Source organism: Hevea brasiliensis, chromosome 12 (genome assembly GCF_030052815.1).
Source record: "Hevea brasiliensis isolate MT/VB/25A 57/8 chromosome 12, ASM3005281v1, whole genome shotgun sequence".
Classification (NCBI taxonomy): Eukaryota; Viridiplantae; Streptophyta; class Magnoliopsida; order Malpighiales; family Euphorbiaceae; genus Hevea; species Hevea brasiliensis.
The window spans coordinates 1,950,277-1,964,254 of NC_079504.1; positions in this window are offsets into that span (position 1 = coordinate 1,950,277).

The following is a 13,978-nucleotide window of genomic DNA, read 5'->3' on the forward strand; positions in this document are numbered from 1 at the left end:
AATTTATATTGAAAATAATATATTTAAGTTTAAATATAATATATACATATATTATTTCAAATTATAATAAATATAATCTTTTATTAAACTATTTGTTGTTCTTTATCTACCAAATAATTAGAAATAATTGTGAATATATATATTCATTAGACATATGTGAATGTAATAATTTTTTTATATTTTTTTATTTAAATTTGTTCTTCTTGCTTATTTGAAAAAAAATAAATTTAAGATAAATTGAATAAAATTTTCAGTTTTACCCATCATAATAATTCAAACATTTATAAGTAACAACAGTTATATTTAATTTTTAGCAAGTTACTTTTATTAAAAAAATTAAGGTATTTAATTTTATTATTATAAATTAATTATAATAATATATTAATTTTTATAAAAAAAACATTAATTTTTATTTATTTAATAAATAATATATTTTAATTTACCCTTAAACTAAATTTCTGACTCAGTTACAGCTGAAACAATGAATAATCCTTTTTTTTTTTTTTTTTAAGAATCGCAGCTCTTTTTCCATACGAATATTGTAGGCATTGCATTGCTCGCAAAATAATTAAATCTTGCATGTGATGCCTCTCAAACATTAAATGATTCCCCAGCCAATTGCCAATGCGATCTTGTCTTTCACAAATGAACCAAATTGTGAGAGGGACCACGAGCTTGACTAGAGTCTGGGACGAAAGCTTTTCTTCGCCGTTTTTGAAAAGCTTAGCAACACGTGCAAGAAAGGTGGTGTGAGCAGAAACAGCCATTCTCGAATCGTGACACACCTTTCAATCTTTCCCCCTCGGCCCCCCCCCTCCTGTCTTCGTCGGTGCGGTGACTGTTCTTTTGTTCCTTTTTAATTTGCTTTTTTCCCCAATTATTATACTATTTCCATGACAGATTAATCATGCTATTATGATTCTTTAAAAGATGACAGGCTAATTAACTAGAATATAAGAGTTGGTTTGTTCTTAGCTATGGAATTACTCATAATATTTTACTTTTTGTTAATTGATATGATTACTTAGATTCTTTTCATGTTTGTTAAACTTAACCCATCCCCATCACTTGTTGGCCATTCCATTTCAATGATGTAATTATAATTAATTAATTAATTAATTAATTAGTTATCCCCGTTCTGGATCATGTTACATTTCAACAATATAAACTATACTTATCCTTTTCATTTACTATCCACGTAAGAGAGGAAAAAGAAGGTAGGTAAAAACATTGAATAAAAATAATTAATTTTACTGAAAATTTTTTACTTATATTAATCAATAAAAAAAATAAATATAATTTTAATTAAATTATAATTAATGATTGACTGGATCTGTGTATAGGTAAAAATTTTCTCAATTAACTGGATGGTTCTAGTAGTTCTTGCGCTTCTTCTTTTGCAGGCCATAAATAACTCTAGGAAATTAGTATAGTTACGCTATGGACTTATGCTAGTTTTGGGTGGTGGGTCAATATTTGGCTTCTTCACTCAATTATATGTGGTGCGTGAGCTACCTTTTCTCTTTTTATTTATTTTTTAATTAAAATTATATTTAATTAATTAAAAATTAAAGTATAAAGTAAAATATAAATCAACGTATTATAAATAAAATTATTTATTTATATAAAAAATTATAAAAGAATTTAAAATATCTAATAGTGTTAATAAAATATGTATATTTATCAATAAGTAAATTATGTGCTTTATTTTTAGATTTTATCATTATTTAAAAGGCTCATCAAATAACTTGTAATAAATACGCTACTAACGATATGTTTGAATATGTAACGGCAGAGGAAAGAAAATAATAGAAAAAAAATATTTTATATTTTCTATTCTTTATTTTATCTCTCTTTATTTGAATTGAGAAAAAAATAATTAAAAAAAATAAAATAAAATTTATTTTCTTATGTTTGGGAAGATATATAAAGGAAAATAGAGTAATACTTTTTTTAAATTATTATTTTACTCCTAATTTTATAAATCATTTAAAGGTTAGAATTAAAAAAAAAATAAGGATATATATATGTAATTTCATCAATAAAAATATAATTTTTTTTCGTTTAGTTACTTTATTTTCTCTTCAAATTATAAAGAAAATAATAATGATAAAATAATCTTTATTTTCCACCATCTCCTTATCTTTACTTCATTTCTAAACAATAGAAAGTAACAATTTTAATTTATTTTCTCTTGTTTATTTTATTTTCCATCCCTTTTCCCCTGTATCCAAACAAAGTGTAAAGAAATAATTTGCAAATCCTTTTAAAAAAAAAATTCACCAATAAAAATATAAAATAATTATATTATATATATATATAATAATAAGTATATTTAATATCAAATTAAACATGTACAAATAGACTCAATTAAAAGAATACACATCATTCAAATAAAATTAATTTAATTAATAAGAATGAAAGTGTTTTTTTTTTTTTATCAACTAAGATTTGAATTTGTCAAAGATTTTTACTTTTGATAATCAAAGATTATATTTCAAAATTATACAAAAAAACAATTTACTTGTATATATCTCATTTGTGACCATAAACTTATTGTAATTAAAAAATATATATATATTTTTTTTTATTGTCACTTGAACTACAATAAGGGTGACAATTTTCTATTGACCATAATTTAATTTTAATGAAAAATACAGTCAATACTATTGTCTGTGGCACATTAATTTTATATATGAGAAAAATTACTAACAATTAATAAGAGAAACAATCAACCATATTAATTAACACAATAGGAAAAAAAAAAATTATTATTAATAAATATTCAAATTTATTTTGAACTATTCAAGAATCGCGTGCAGCTTTAAGCATCATTTTATACAACAATCAAATATTATATTTACGTCATTCAAAAGAAAATTTCTAAACCTAACATTCAAATATCTTTGCATCATTGTCACCGACAAGTAGATTTCTAGTAGTGCAATCTGAAAAATTTACCGAGCTTCATCTTCAAATTTATCATACTCAGACTTGCAGTCCAAATGGACCCAGATAATCTCTTAATTAAAATATTATTTGGTATATTTTATATACATACTCTCTTTTTAAAATATGGGTCCTATTTTTTTATAATAAAGTAAAAATTATTTTATTATACTTAAGAAAACACTATTTTTTAGTACTCATAATAATTAACTAATACTAAATTAACATTTTTTTGAAGAAAAAAGTTTAAAATAATTTTTTTTTTTCTGAAAATTCAGTTCAATGCCAAAAGAGTTGTAACTCTGTTTACGATTGAGATTTTAAACTAAAAAAACGTTTGCACTATGGAAAAAATTATCTTAATATTTTAAATTTTTTTAATAATTGATACATGTTAAATTTAATTTTAAATTAATTTTTAATGTTCTGTAACTAACATGTTTGAAAAAAATATTTTTCCTACCATGAGTTTCAACGATCAGAACATTGAAAATAAGTATCCCTATATATTTTTTACATTCAAAATTTTGTGAATGGCTTATTTTCATCTCTATAAATAAAAATAAGCATAACATATTACGTAAGAAAATAATCAGGATGTCGTAATTTTATTAAAAAAAAAAATTAAAATACTAATTTTTTTCCTATATATTTTGCTGGCAGTGATGGGGCAAAATAAGTCTGATCTAAATAAGAACATTTTAAAATATAAAGTTCCTTTAGGCGAGTTAAATTGGAAATATTCTTGAGTTGGGGGATTCTAGCTAATTGAGTAACACTGCATATAAATGCTTAGTTGCCTTTGCGTTGTAATTGTGTGATTTCCATTTATGATAGAATGAAACGTGTGGCCATATGTTCCTAAAACGTTCCATTGCCAAAATGGAAACAAAACTTGCCTGTGAAGAAATTATACATGGCTTGGTTGGGAATTATTCCTTTGTTAATGTCTTAGTGCTCATTTATCAAAGGCTGGTTTCAAGCCCTTTCGGTGCATGCCTCATGTCTACGTAGCTTGTTATGACTGTAAAGAAACAGTCTTTCCAGATTTAGGCATCCCTTTTTATTTGTCCTGCATAAATTTGAAACATGAACGAAGGAGTATACTCTTTTTATTTTGTATCAAAATATTTAATTAATGCGAGTCATCATAGTTTAAAGATATTGAATAATCACTCAATTTTAAAATTTTAAATCTATAAATAAAGAATACAAATAAAAATAATTTATATATTCTTTTAGGAATGACAATAGGGTGAATCGGACGTCAAAATTGCTATTTTGATCACACTCTATACAGAATTGGGATTGAATATAAACTTTCTCGCTGATGAGCAAAATAAGGCAGGTTTTCATATATATTAACAAAAAATAAAGTATAATTATGTATCCTATTAATTTTTTTTTATATATATATTATAAGTCTAATTGATTTTAAAATTTCAAATAAATAAGATATGAGAAAATATGTACACTTTAATTAACATGCTAATATATATATTAAAAAAAATAATAGGATACATGATTATTAACCTGTAAAATCACTTAAATTATTAATCTATGTATGAAAGATTGTCATATATATATATATGAGTATAGTTGACATTTTAGAAAGTGGGAACAAAATCTTTGCTCTTTGTTCGCACAATCTGAAAATAAAATATTGGGAAAAGTGTATGTGCAGAATCTTATGAGCTGTGTGGTAAGTGAAATTCTATTTTCATTGCAATCATCGTATACAATGAGAATGAGAATATATCATTTGTTTTTTTCTTATTGGTGATATGCATAAAACCAAGCATCAAATGACAATATTTTGATAGTGCTTTTCGAATTTGACTTTTATAGACAAATCTTTCCCCTTTATTTATTATTATAAAAATTTATTATTTATATCTGTTTATTATAAATTCAAAATATAAATATATAAATTTATGTATTTAATATGTGAGTTTCATCATATATTTTATGATCTAGATTCATATTAGATTAAACGTAAAAAAAATTAAAATCTTTAATATAATTATTAATACATTTTAATATCATTCACAATTTCTCAACTTTCTTAAATTTGTCTCCTCTTAATTAGATTTTCATAATTTATAAAATAAAAAGTAATTAATAAATTTTAATTAAGCATTCAAATAATGGTCGTTATCAGATATATCACTCTCATTGATAAGTCCAAATAATGAATGAAATTTCAATGCCGTGGCTTAAATGGGTTTCAAAAAATAAATAATTTGCTTCAAAATTTCATATCAATGGCGTAGCTTAATGCCTTTAATTTGCGTCCTTCTCATAAAGATCTAAATATATAATTCGATTATCTCTTATCTAAATTTTCTTAATTTGTCAATTACCCAACCAACAGTTAAATTTCGCTGTTTCTTTATAATGTCTCAATTAATCCATTGATTTGATCCTCTCAAATCAATATTAATTAAGCTTATATTAATAAATTAAAACATCTAGTCGGCACTTCTTAGCTTTCCCGTTGAGATAATTAATTAACTTAATTAATTTAAAGGGCAATGAGGTGGCCCCTTCTAGAACAATGACTAGGTTCTTGTAACATTTGTGTAATCGAATTCATTAGCTAATTAAGTATTGCCATTTGCCAAAGGCCACGACTTAGCAGTTTATATTTAAAAAAAAAAACTAATTTCCATAAAAATATTTATATATATATATATAATATAAATAAATACTGATTTAAATATTAGAACCAAACATAGAAAATATTTTTATATAGATATTTTTTTTATAAAATAATTTCCATGTAAAAGTGTTATATTGAGCAGCTTGATTATAATTTTATTTATATTTGTTTAAAAGTATTGAAGTATTATATAATTATAATTTGAAAAGAAACCTATATATTAGGTTAGGCTGCTATTGTAAACCTGGTGAGAGAATCGTTTTGGTTCATTTCTAGTTCTTTGGAGTCAAGGGTCCAAGATTGGACTATAGTATTTTCTCGATGTTAGTTTTAATTTGATTTCAATTTTAATATTGATTTTATTTAGTTTAGATTATTCTATTAATTAAAAATATTTTTTAATTCCTTTTAAATAAAAAATATCAATTAAATTGAGCTGATCGGATCGAATTTCAATCTAATTTAATAAGAAGGAAAAAATTTAATTTTAATTTAAATCCATGGAGCTTCTGTTCGATTGAACATTTACCGAATCTATATGCTATTAGACTATTGAGACAAGTATTTTTTAAAATATATTAATTAATGAATAATAAAAAATAATTTAAAATTATATTTAATAAGTTTTAATTATTAAAATGTTAAAATAATAAAATAATTTCTTTTAAATAATTTTTTTTTTCGAACAACATAAAGGTTTTTCTTTTCCTGAATAGCAGTTTTACACCAGGAGAAAAGCTAAATCAATATTATAACAGATGAATATTTAGGATGAGCATCATTATATAATCATTAATTAACCCTTTGGGCTTTGACCATTATAAGGTCGCCAATCATAGGTGCACTGCCCACAGATTGTATAGATGCCTCAAGACCATGTTTGATTGGTTAGCTCAAAAAACTACAAGTATACTTTTATGATAATTTTTTTTTAATCCGGAAATGACTTGAATTTAATAACATGACGTGGGCTTTTAAATATTAAAATTAAACTTCATTATTTATTAAAAAAAAATTATTTTTCAAAATAAACCAAACAATCAAAGAATGTCCAAGTCTCTAAGAGCTATTTGGTGAGGAGACAAAATCAAATGACACAACTAAACTGATAGAACAAAAGTGATTGGCTAATTTACTGGAAGGCCACAAAGTCAGATCATCACAACATAATTAATTAATTGTTTGAATCATTTATATTCATATGCATAATCATCCTTATAGGAGCTTAGTTCTCTGCTTCATCTGGGACATGAAAAGTCAGCTTAATTAGGCAGCTTACATAATTTGATGAGAAGTTGAGAACTGCACTTCAACTAAAAATTGTTCTTCCTGGGGATGCAGGCCAATTCAATGTATTCAAATGCCAAGAAGAAAAAACAGGCAAAATCTTGTAGCACGTGTCACTGAATTTCCCTGCAAGTTCAGGCTGAAAATGTAAATATAGGTAATTAACGATCAGAAACTGTGTGCAAGCAAGCTCTTTAATTTTTTTTTTCCATGGATTTGATGTAATGTTTTAACCACAAGACAGTGATTACGTGAGTCACATTTGAGATTTGACCAACTTAATTAATCTTGATTGGCTAAGATACCATCTCCGCAAGGCACTATGTTGTGGCTTTGAAGAAAATGATTTATGTTACGACTCTATAGATTGTCAATGGTTCAGCGTCAGAAATTTGGCTACTGGGATAATCCAAATGGGTTGCCATTTGCCAATTCCAACACAATCACCGTCGCAATCTCCATTATTATTGGCCAAGTCGGGGTCAGCTCTGCTTACTTTAAATTTCTCTTGACGTATTCGTCCACTTAAATTAAATTTAGAGAAAAATAACTTGCTTCAGTTGCATTAATTTCTTTTGCACTTTCTTTTAATAAAGGTGAAATAAGTTGTGAAACCTTCGACTGACGGTGTTATAGCGCCAAGGCCATGTAAGGGAACGTCCAGAAGACCCGAACCCAACTGATGTGGGCAAAAATAATGGTTATCCATCACTCTACAGGCCCCATTCCAAGTCCCAAATGCACTAGCTTTGGGCTTCTTGTCGATGCTATTGGACTTGATTAGTAATGAACTGATAAGAAAATTATTTTTTTTTTATAAAATAATTTAAAATTAAATTTATTATATTCTAAATATATTAATTTTAAAATATAAAATAAAATTTTAAAATATAATTTAAAGTAATATTTTTTTAATATTCTAATCTATATATTATATAAATATGTAAATAGAGGGTGAATATTTATTTTATCTAAATTATTATTCATTATTTATAGTATTTATAATTATATTTTTTACTATTTAATTTAATTTTAGAGTTCATATAAATTTAAATTTTTTATAACTTAAAATTTAATTATTTATATAATTTTAGAGTTTATATAAATTTATAATTCTTAATCCTATTTGTATTTAAATTATAGTTAATTTATATTTTTATTATAATATAATTTAAAATAAAATTTTATAAAAATATTTTTATTATTTATATTATTTACAAAAATAAAAATATTTTATTTATATAAATAACTTTTTGAATGAATTTTTATCTTTATCTTTGTAACACCCCAAAATTTTAAATTTTATTATTTTATGAGTATTATTAATATTTTTATTTTATTCAAATTTTAAGAAATTATTTGAGATTTTTCGGATTTTAAAAATCAGGTTCCATTTTCCGAAAATATAAACTTTGATAATTTTTAAAAATTAATTTAAAGACCACGTGGCAAAACTAAAAATATATTTGGAGTCTACGAATTTTTCTGAGTTTTCTGGAATTTTTTTCGAAATTTTTGGACCTCGTTTTCTGCCCCGAGGCAGAGTAAAAATTTAAAATTTTGTATTCTGAATCGAACCGACCGAATCTAACCGGACCAGATCGGACCGATCGAATCGGACCGACCTTCTTCTTCCTTTTCTTCATCTCCTGCGCGCGTTTCTCCTCCTTCCCTTCTCTCTCCTTTTTCTCTCTCCTCCCTCCTCTCCTTGCCGCGCCGCCGCCTCCCCTGCCACCCCACCTCGCGGCCACGCCTCGACCCTCCCCACGGCCGACCACAGGCAGCCGGAGCGGCTCCAGAAGCGACGCGTAGCACGCGCGCGACCGTTGGCCTTCCCGGCCAAAATCCGGCCGATTCGGTCACCAATCGGACCGAGTCTTGTGTCTAAACTCATCTACTCGTCGAGAGCTTTTCATAGACACCAAGAACACCGAAATCTATCGAGCGGTTTGTCTAATTTTTGTCCGGGAAGTTTTAGCCCATTTTGACTTTCGGGATAGATTTCTCGCAAACCGTGAACCCCACGAGAAAACCGAGAGTACCAGAGCGCTCCACTCGTCGAGAGCTTCGCGGGGATATAAATTTTAAAATTTTTCGACACCATTTTTTGGTGGGTCCCACGGAACTTCGCAGTGTTTTTCCGAGCATTAAATGAGCTTAGAAAATTCTGAAAATTTTATGTACTAACCCCCGTGTTGTGGGCTTCGTGTAGGTATCCTCAATTCGCGGAAATTCGACAGTTGACCGGGTCTGTGAATTTCCGGCCAGACAGACCCGTTACCGAAAAAGTCTCCGAATTGGACCGAGGTAGAACCCCCCCATTGTCAGATGTCTCGAGCGCATCCCCGGAGTCAGAATCGGCAAAGGTAAACCCGAACCTTACTTTTTCGTAATTTTCTAGTGCTTAAATAGGATTAAAAATCCATAAAATATTCGTGGCAGCTCAGAAAATTATGATTCTTTTTGCAATAGCCTAGTAATATCGCTAAGGACCGCGGGGCAAAGTTTTAGAATTTTTAGAGCTTATTTGGGTAGTTTTTGTAAAAATGATAAATTATAAGGACTAAATTGAAATTTTACATATTGTGATGGATAACTGATTTGATGGGCCCAGGAGGGGCTGTGTGATGTGATTGAGTTGCAGATATATGGGTTGTGAATATAGAAGTGTGTTTTGAGCCATTTTGCAGGTTGGGTAGGTCCTAGGTATAGGGGAGACTCTGCCGGATTTTCGGCACGACTCAGGACGTTCTTGGTCTTTTCTTGATTTGTATTGAGTCATTTTTATTAAATAATTGTAATGTAATTGTCAGGTGAGCCGGGACAGCCTTCTTTCTCCGCCCAGCCGCCACAGTGACCGTTGTCAAGTCTGTGAGTAAAATATTAATTTTAATTGTAATTTCACTATTATTATATGTTCAAGCATGCCCATGCATCACTTATATGCATATATCTATGTAGATAAACTTTAGGCACGATTTATGTTGCATTCATAACTGTGAAAGTGCCATGTATGTTGTTGTGGTAATTTGAAGCAGTGTGCGTGCGTTGGCGTGCGTGTGATGTGGTGTGGACTATGGATAGGACGGGTAGACACGGCTTGAGATCTTTGCTGGGACCCAGTCCTTCGGGGTAGACACGGCTTGAGTTCTTCGCTGGGACCCCGATTTGGTTATTAAGTGGAAGTCCGAGCTGAGTTCTTCGCTGGCACAGTTGGAATTAAGAGAGCTGTATAGGGGATCAGCTCCCATATATATATGATTGATATTGCTGGGTGCGTGAGTGCTCTAAATTACCTTTTTGCTGTTATGATGTGGATTTATTGCTGATGTTGCATTTCACTCTACAGGGTGCATTAGTTTTAGATAGTTATAGAGATTATGGTTAAAATTGATATTTTACTCTCTGAGTCGAATGCTCACTCCTGTTCAATATTTTTCCAGGCCACAGGAGGATATTTTTGAGGTTAACCTGCTTTCTCCCTCGCAGGTTATTTATTCATGCTTGTGTAATTCTATAAATTTCTAGAATTTTCGCATGTGTTAGAAATGTTTATTTGATATGGGTCTGTAAACTAAATTATTATTTTGGACCTGTAAACTTAATATTCTATGTATGTTTGATGGATTGGATGAGGGAGCTGAGCTCTCATTTATTTTTATGTTGATGAGTATGTGGAGGGTGAGCTGAGCTCCCCAATTGAGTATTTACTGTGTTTACAGGTCAGGTGAGTCAAAAACTCCCTGTTGGTAGGTCCATTTTATGGCTGGACTCTATCCGGTTGATTTCTTGAAATTGGGCCCAAATGGGCCTTAGAGTTGGGTTAAGTGAATAGTTAGGCTTACTACGGGCCTCGGGGGCTTTAGGCTGGCCCAGGTCCTAGTGCTGGTCCGGCCCATAGGTTGGGTCGTGACAATTGTGGTATCAGAGCTTAGGCTCCAGATTTTTAGGGAATGTTTGTCTAAAGTGTTGGGAAGAGTCTACTAGGAGTCACATGCGGAAAAATAGGATCCACATTCGTCTTGCATTGTCATCTTTGCTTCTAGTTTCTGCTTCATATATTGTGTGTAAATATGAGTCTATAGAGCTGTGTAATGAGTAATTTTGAATTTTGTGGGCTAATGCTGCTGAATTTCAGGGAAATGCGTAGAAGCGAGAGGCGCCATCGCACGAGAACGGATGTGCTGGCGAGGTGTCGGCCACGGGATGAGGCGCTGCCAGGGTGGCAGGGTAGGAGGCCTAGAGCTGCTCAAGTAGAAGAGCAGCTGCCACCAGTTCAGGATCAGTCTTTCATGGCACAGGGTCCCATGGACCCAATGGCAGCTACTCTTTCTAGGTTACAGAGAACCATCGATATGATGGCACAATATATGGTCCACCCTCCACAGCAGCAGCAGTCCACCGCACCAAGAGGGGAACCTTACAAATAGATAATAAATTTCAAGAAGTTGGTGCCTGGTACTTATGATGTGTCAGATGATGCATATCGATTTTTGGATTCCTGCAAACAGGCAGGAACAAAATTGTGGTTGACTGATAGAAGACTAATAGAGTGTATGCAGTATGTCATGGGGCCTATGCCTAGACAATGGATGAATGACTACATATTACCTCAGATGGAGGGTTTGTCGTGGACTCAGTTTGTGGAACTATTCATCAATCGGTTTGTGCCAGAAAGCTTCAGGGATCAAAAGCAGTGGGCCTTTGAGGCCTTAAGACAGAATGGCAGGTCTGTAGATGAATATGCTTCAGAATTTCTTGAGTTGAGCAGGTATGCCCCTACAGCAGTAGCTACAGAAACTATGAAGGTGAAGAGATTCCTAAAGGGGCTTGACAGGAGGTATGCAAACCTGGCCATGATGTCGGATCAGTCTTTTGATGTGGTGGTTGATCGAGCCAGACAGATAGAGATTAGCTATGCTGTGGATGACAGCGGAAGAGCAAAGAAAAACAGAGCAGAGGGTTCTTCAGGTGTTCCCCACATGGGTACTACAGATAGTGGTGGCCAGACTATTTACAGAGGAAGAAGCAGGAATAAGAGGAGTGGTTTTAGACACAAATCCCGAGGGTTCAGACCAGGGTACGGATCTAGCAGTGGTCACAGTTCAGGGTACAGCAGTTCTGGGTTTGGTTCAAGATCCTCCTTGGCACCTTGTGCACAGTGTGGAAGAGGACATTTAGGACCTTGTATGATGGGTTCAGGAGTATGCTTCAGGTGTGGCCAACCAGGTCACTTTGCTAGGGAATGCCCCGTGTTCAGTAAGCCACAGATGGGGTCACAGAGTTCTGTTGCAAATGTTCCTCGTCAGTTGTATCCGGGTGCTTCGGCATGGCGGTGATCGATTCGATGTATGAGGACAAGGGGGCATGGATTTGGAGGCGGTCGGAGGTAAAAGTCGATGTCGAGTTACGCCACTCAGGGTAGGGGTCAAGCTCGGGTTTTCACCCTGACCCACCAGGATGCTCAAGCTTCAAATGCAGTTGTGGTAGGTATTCTTCTTGTCTGTTCCTATGAGGCTCGTGTTTTGATAGATCCGGGTGCTACGCACTCATTTGTCTCCCCTATGTTTGCCATGAGGTTGGATGGAAACCCTACAACCTTAGAATGTCCTTTGTCGGTAGCTACCCCACTTAGTGACAACATAGATGTAGATATGGTTTTTCTGGGTAGCCCAGTAGTAGTAGATGGAAAGATCCTCCCAGCAGACTTGGTTCCTCTACCAGTGATTGATTTTGATGTCATCTTGGGGATGGATTGGTTGGCAACTCATTATGCCACTTTAGACTGCAGGAACAAAAAGGTGTATTTTCCACATACCTGGTGTGGAAGAGTTTAGTTTTGATGGTGACAGGAGCGTGGCTCCATATAACTTGGTGTCAGCAATTAGTGCTAGAAAAATGTTGAGGCGTGGATGCCAAGGGTATTTGGCATTGGTGAGAGATACATCTGTAGAAGGTGTCAACATGGAAAATGTTCCTGTTGTCAGAGAATTCATGGATGTCTTCCCTGAAGAGCTTCCAGGGTTGCCACCAGAAAGGGGAATAGAGTTCTACATTGATGTTGTTTCGGGTATAAGCCCCATATCAATGCCACCTTACAGGATGGCCCCAGCAGAATTGAAAGAGTTAAAGGAGCAACTACAGGAGCTGTTGGATAAAGGTTTCATACGTCCGAGCACTTCACATTGGGGCGCTCCTGCTCTATTCGTGAGAAAGAAGGATGGGTCATTGAGGTTGTGTATTGACTACAGACAGCTGAACAAGGTGACTGTGAAGAACAAGTACCCACTTTCTCGGATCAACGATCTGTTTGATCAGCTTCAAGGGGCTAGATTCTTTTCCAAGATAGACCTGCGATCAGGCTACCATCAGTTGAGAATCAGGAATGAGGACGTGTCCAAAACGGCATTCAGGACAAGATATGGTCATTATGAGTTCTTGGTGATATCTTTTGGACTCACTAATGCACCAGCAGCCTTAATGGACTTGATGAACAGGGTGTTCAAGCCATTTTTGGACCGTTTTGTCATCGTATTCATAGATGACATTTTGGTATACTCTCGGACTGAGGAAGAACACGTGTGGCACTTGAGGATGGTGTTACAGACTTTGAGGGAGCACCAGCTGTATGCCAAATTTTCGAAATGCGAATTTTGGCTAGAAAGCATCTCATTCTTGGGACACATGGTTTCTATTGAAGGTATTCAAGTGGATCCCAAGAAAATTGAAGTCATGGATTGGCTTAGGCACCTGCGATCACCGAGGTGCGAAGTTTTCTGGGTCTAGCTGGCTACTATAGGCGTTTTGTGCAAGATTTTTCCAGGATAGCGGCTCCCCTAACTAAGTTAACTCGGAAGAATGTTCCATTCATTTGGACAGATGACTGTGAGAAGAGCTTCCAGAACCTTAAGGAGTGTCTAACCACCGCCCCTGTGTTGACACTACCTATGAGTGGTGAAGGATACACCGTGTACTGTGACGCCTCCAGAGTTAGCCTAGGGTGTGTTTTGATGCAGAATGGAAAAGTAGTGGCTTATGCTTCAAGACAGCTGAAGAGGCATGAGCAGAACTACCCCACCC